This window comes from Parambassis ranga, chromosome 6 (genome assembly GCF_900634625.1).
Source record: "Parambassis ranga chromosome 6, fParRan2.1, whole genome shotgun sequence".
NCBI lineage: Eukaryota > Metazoa > Chordata > Actinopteri > Ambassidae > Parambassis > Parambassis ranga.
In genome coordinates, this window is record NC_041027.1 from 15,104,375 (window position 1) to 15,111,262 (window position 6,888).

Genomic DNA, 6,888 nt, shown 5'->3' on the forward strand with positions numbered 1-6,888 from the left:
TCAGTAATCATCAGCCCGACAGAGTCAAACGTACTAACCTGTGAACACACCTCACAGAGGAGCAGGAGGCTGATCTCTGTCAGACGTTTATCTCCTCCAGGTTGACACGACGTCGTGGTTTCACAGCAGAGCGTCTGCAGGCAGAGGACAGAGGAGGCGTCATCAGCAGCTTTCCCTCCTCACATGTATGTTTTCATAGTGTGTGTCACATGTATCTGAAGACTGTTTTATGAATGTTTTTTCAAACAAGGTTCATTAAAGCAATGTGTGCAATGTCCATCTCTCACCAGTAGATGGTGCTGTTGTTCATTTTCCCTTTTACAGAATTATTTCCTCTTTAATCAAAACTATAGATCTATAATCCAAATTAATTTCTGAGATTTTGTAGTTTGCAGTGAACGCAGCATCTGGACAGTGAATGTCTCACTCTCCGTTTAGTCTGAGCCGACCTGCGCTCCACTGTCTGTGCTGTATGAGGCATACAGAGCTGTGCATTAGATTATTATTATTATTATTACTCTGGAAAAGAAAGAGCGGGTTCACTCAGACGTCTCACCTCAAACTTTAAAGCGCAGGCAGAAAGGAGCTGCTCTCAGCTCGGAGGCCCCTGCTGTCAGGTTGGTTCTGGAAGCAGAGAGGAAAGCAGCGTTAGGTGTCTGCACAGGTGGCACAAATAAAACTAAAGAGTGCTGATGCTCAATATTTTAAAGATAAATCACCCTTAAAGGTCGGGTAGGAAATTTCATTCTGATGCACTTTCTGTTAAATTAGTGTAACTTCTCTTTACAATCCGATAGCAACCGATTAGTTCGGCAGTTTCTCATTAAAACAAAGAATATGAATCATCTGAAGCTATAAAACATAAAAACATCAGCCAATCCTCCGGGTGGACCCTGTAGGAGTATTGGCTGGTTGTCACTCTCTTCCTGCTCTGTGCACCAGAGTGCATGATGGCCGAAGTCACAGACCGCAGCTCGTCTTCAGGTGATGCGCGTCCATGTGATTGGAGGCGTGGCTTCAGGGTGAGCTCAGAGAGAAAGGGGCGTGTGTTTACTTTGAAATCTGGCTGACTCTCACTGAGTTTTCAAAACCCTACCTTTAAGATCAACAGTGTCAGGATCGGTATCGTGTGGTGTTTTCTTTAGTTTTAGTTTCAAACACCAGCACTAACAGTCCTGCTCCTTCTACTTGTAGTTCGTTAAAAGAAGAGATGGCAAAGTTATTTCAAGATGGCGGACGCCCTGTAAGGGGTGGAATTTTTTTCCAAAGGCATGTTTCATGAAGTGCGGTGATACATCTGCGTACCAACTTTCATGGCCGTAGCTGTTACGCAGAATATTTTCAAATTCTAGGGGGCGCTGCAGAGCCATTTGGCATGTCACAGTCATAGTGACAGCGTCAGGTTACCATTTTTCTTGACCTGTGTGCGACGCTTGGTGCGTTTTTGAGCACGCACAGGGGTCAAAGGAACTCCTTCAGGAACCCTGAACTGAAGTATGTGCTCTGCAGCCAGCAGGGGGCGCTCGAGCTGTTTTTGCTTCAGATTTGGGGAGCTGTCATGTCTTTATACAGTGGATGGTTGAAGTATAAACTGAAGTGTGGGCAGGCTGGAGAACTCAGTGGGTGTTTCCACAGAGGTCACAGTGACACTCCACAGCTCCACGCCGACACCACACATCCTGCCTGGTAGGACTGACAAACGTTCTGCTTCCTCCTCGTGTTTCCTGCTGTCAGCCGAGGGGCCGACACCCTTTCAGGGTGGAGAGGGTCAGCTCCCCTTCCTGTGAGGAGGCAACGGCTGGCTCCATCTTAGCACAGGGAGGGGGAGGAGGAGGAGGAGGAGGGGGAAGAGGAGGAGGAAGAACTTTCTTTCCTCACAGGAGAGGAAACGCGCTGCTCTGCAGTGCTCCATCATCTGCACCTCCCTCTGCACTGTTTATTTTTGTGCCAGATGTGCAGAGCAGCGAGGCGTTTCCACACTTCTCTGATGGCGTCCTACAATCCAGCGTCCGACTCACGACTTCCTGCTGGAGTCTGAGGCCGAGGAGAGACTTCCTGCAGAAACTGTGCGACTGTGGAGAGTCTCTGAGGCCTGACAGAGACACACAAAAAGAGACACACAAAGAGAGGCACAAGGCAGACTGTCGCCAGAGGAAGGATTCCAGTGAAAGGTCGAGCACTGTAAATCTAATTGGCTCACTGCTGTCTACATTTTAGCAGCGTCACAGCAGAGACACGAGGCTGCAGCTCTGCAGCGCTGAGTCATTCACAGCGTTCACCTCGGCTGGCTACAGGTCGGACCACTAGAATTCATGACTCCACATTTTCACCCGGCCTAAATCTGAAGCCAAAAAAAAAATAAAAATAAAAATAAGCAACGCTAAAAAGTGGCGCCGCCATGTTGCCTGCCCGCGCCATGGTTTCTGTGGCGGCCGTGCTTCCATCACGTTCCTCCTCCTGGCTCCACTTCCAGTCAGTGTTTGGGTGCTTAAGCAGAGTGATGTGGTGGTTGACTGACATGAAACCCGTTAAACCGCAGAGCGACTTCTCATTTCCAGCAGCTTTTTTTTGCTGAGCTTGCAGCTGAGGACCACACACAGAGTCCTGCACCTCCACTTTAGGTGGAGCGTTTATTTACTCGGGCGCTGCATGGACCATCAGAGAGGCAGAAACCACATCCATCTGAAAACTGTTCCTCCTGTGAGCTGAAACTCATCTGAACATGTGGAGGCTTCTAGAAATGAAGCAGCTTGAGCCTCAGTGAGGCTGAAACTCACATTTTTCATCCTAAAGTCTGAAACGGATCAGAGTGAACAGAGGCGCACGGCGCTCTGACGCCTGGGATCGACGCCTCCGCCCCGTCCTAGCAGAGCAGTGAGCGGGTCAAACAGGCGGCTGAGGTCTTGGCATCAAAACACAGAATCTATTTTGGAGTCAAACTGTATTAACTGCTGGAACTCACAGCTTACAGTGCAGTATTTATAGCAGCGCACCGACCACACGGACTCACATATCACAGCATTTACAATGCAGACATTCTCCTGCTCTGCTCCACCCTCTCATCCTGATATGGACTCCCCTCCACAGGTGATGTCAGCACAGTTCACGCCGTCACCTCACGACACCTCTGTGTGCGATTCAGTCGTCTTACAGGCGGTGCCGACAGTCCGGGAACTGTGCGACATATTTACATTAATCCAGAATAGCTCTACACAGAGTGTGTGTCTGTGGCTGCACGTGTCCCTGACACATACAAACACATGAGAAACACACACACACACACGTAGGCATCTTTGTTCCACACAGTCTGATCCACAGAGTGGACTTTGGACATGTGTAGAGGGGGGGGGGGGGTGTATTTATAAATGGCGAGCCCACCCAGCCCGACGTGCTTCACATGCCTCGGGTGTTACCAGAACTGGCACCGGCATCAACAGTCAGCCGAGCCAAATCCATCATGAAAACATTCTGCGTGGACTTTTAATGAACCGTCCTCTTTAGCGTGCTCGCCGCTCCGCTCTGTCCACAGCCTCAAAAACACACAGCAGCAGCTCGTTAACGTTGAACCGGAGGGCGGCGGCGCAGTCTGAGCAGCTGTCCGTCACACGGCTTATGGACTGGACAAAGATCTTTCATTTTTTCATAACAATAAAATGTGCAGCACTCTTCATGCACTTTTGTTCGTGGCCACAGGAGGGCGCAGACCTACGTAAACACAGCAGGAACACCGAGCTTCTTGACCGGGTTTAATCTGCTCGGACGTGTCTCTGACTCAGACTCTTGTTGTCCTTGTTGTCCATGCTAGCAGCAGCTAAACTGCTCCAGAAAGAAGATGTTATCACAGAACTTCAAGTGGAACCAGAATACCATGAAGTCCAGATTATTTCTGTATCCGAGTAAAATCACCGACACTGAAGAAGACACAGCAAGACAAGACAGCAGCCAGGAGGACAGACTGTGCTTCGTCTTCTTGAAGATATAAAACACACACGTGAAACACAAGTGAAAGAAACCGACTCAAAGAGCAGCGGTGACACGACTGAAAGCTGAGCTGTAGCTTCGAGGAAACATCGTGTTTATCTGCGCATGCACGTGTGAGGAAAAGCAGTGAGAGAGTATTTATGGTTCTGCCCTCTGACTTCCTGTCTTTCACTTCACATGCAGAGTGCAGGAATTCCCAGCAGCAGGCAGGAAATCAGATTCAAAGAAGCAAACTGCTGGACGTCTGAACAGGTCCAGAATCATGGACATAAAATAAGCCCTGTTATTAACAGAGAACTAGAACTGCTGCTCCTCACACAGCTCTAATGATGGAGCAGGTAGGTCAGGCTCCGTCAGCTCCCCACATCCACCCTCAGTGTTTGTCTTTCAGCTCCATTCTTTCCTTCTGCCTCCCTCTCTGTTTCCTCCCTGCAGACACACAGAGTCTCAGCACCAAAATCTGGTGTTCTCACTCTGACGGCGAGGACCTCAAACCTCCAACTACTTTGCTCTGAGTCCTGTCTGAAGCCAACAAACATTCATGTGGGCGGCACGATGCTCGCTCTCACAGAGGTGTGCAGGGGGCGCCGTTCTGCCTCCTTAAACTTCATCAGCACTCTGACATCACAGCTGCTCCATCATGATGGACACAGTGGGATGCTGGTATGACACCAGTCTGAGGTGGGGGAGCACAGAGCATCTCTTTGTTTGCCTCTGCAGACAGGGGGCGCTGCGGCTCCTCAGTGCCCACGGCACAGGACAGCAGCGGCTAATAAACAGTGCAGCGGGCGGACATGGATCCTGTCTGCAGACCTTCTAAGGACACGAGCAGATAGGGTGATTGATTTCCTCTGCAGCAGCTATGATCTGGATTCTCACACTGTGGAACGTTCTGCACATGTAACTGTACCAGCTGTGGTTGTATGAGGTCCTGTGCATAAAGCAGGCTACTGAGAGTGGAAGCTGACATCTTGGACCTCCAAACACAGTGAGCCTGTCCACAACACAATGAGGTTTAACCCCGGCCCTGATCATGCAGCTGTGCCGAGCTGCAGGCACGTGATGCCCTGCCAGGTAGAGGGCAGGGCCGTCTTCTGCTTCCAGGTCTGGCGGGGCCCAGCATCGGTCCCGGGTGGTCAAAGGCTGCATAGAAACAAGCACGGGTTTACCACAGCAGCTTGTGTTACACACAGAGAGCTGGCAGCACTCACACAGAGGATTAGACAGAAGAAGCTCGAGTGTTTACTACTGCTGACCCCGTTTGGATTCTGCACTCCCCCTGTAAAAACGCTTCCATCTACATTTCTGAAAAATGTGAGAGTAACAGTTTTCAGGTATGTGCCGTCATCACGTCTGTCGGGTCACGGCCCGGCAGGTCCAGCCTTTTCTTCTGACCTCCCTCCTGCTGACCTTGGCTCCTCCCTTTGGGGGTCACTGTGCATTCCCAGCTGCTGCAGCCCGTCCTGTCCACACAGAGCCATGCGAGGGCTCGCTCTGCACCCCCTCACGTGGCACATACACCTGACATGGCATCCTGTGCATGCACACACACACACACACACACACACACTACAACAACATCACAATCACAGCCACAGCATGGGTGTGACACGTCGGGAGATGTGGCCACTCGGAAGACATTTCCACAGCTCGGTGTGAAATTGGGAGCCATGTGGTCATTTATGCTATGCTGGCTGGCATGAATGACATGACCCACAGTTTGGTCCTGGAAAAGGGTGGGAAAGGCATAATCTGCCATTTATGAGGCTGTTAAACTGCCAGGAAGATAAAAGAATTTCTCTCAAGTTGAACGCGCTGACAAAAGCAGCATTCTACTTGAGTCCAAATTTGGGAAAAGGGGAACAATTTGAAAGCTTGTCAACCAGACTCCTTTGGCATTTCAGAGGGAGAGAGGGAGGGCGCCGGGGCTGGAAAATGCCTCTGAACAGAACAGCCATGGTTTTAAAGGCCTCTCCCCGCCTTGTAGTGGTAAATCAGAATCTTCCTCAGCCTTTGGCTTCGGACAGTAGAAAAGAATTCAGATTTCGGTGCTCGGATAATTTCACAGAAAAAGCAACCAAACCATCTCGGTCTCACTTTTCAGACTTCTGACACCTGCGCTGAGGACATGCCTCTGAATGCACCTGATATCTCCCTCGCTGCACTCTGACCTTTTGGCAGCACGCACAGAGAATGCACTACAGCTGTGTGTACGGCGTGCCTGCAACATCTCGTCCAATCAGACATTAAAGGCTCTCAAACACAACTTGAGCCGGGCTGAATGGGAACAGTGGAGCTGTTCTCTGCCGGCCGTTTTCATGGCAGCGTGTTTGGAAGTGTCTGCAGTCACAGAGTCCATCTGGACCCGGCAGGCCCGGTCCCTCTTCCAACCCTTGTTACAATGCTGCCAACAGACCGCGGGCCAGACAACCCAAGGCAGCAAAGGCTGCTTATACTTTTTAAAAAGACACAGGTCTGTAGTCAACATGTTAATATGAAACCCCATCGAAGTCACAGCTAAATGATTGTTATCAGCTGTTACCCTCCCCCAATGAAAATAAATACATTTTGGGCACTGGAGCATATCTTGATACTTTACATACAAACATTGAACTACAACTCTGCGACCTTCCTAACCCTAACCCTAATGCAGATGTTAAGTTAAAATGGGCACTAAACTCCCATTGAAAAATAGCATTTTTTTACAAAATTACTATAAATAATCCTTCAATCCCGCAGCAGATATTTCATTGGATTATTTAAAAAAGGTCTTCTCTATCTTCACAGTGAGTTTCATGAACATATCCTGCAGGATTGTGGAGAAATGCGAAGTTAAATTGTCACTAAACTCCCATTGACTCTCATTGAAAAATAGCATTTTTTTTAAAAATCACTATAAATAATCCT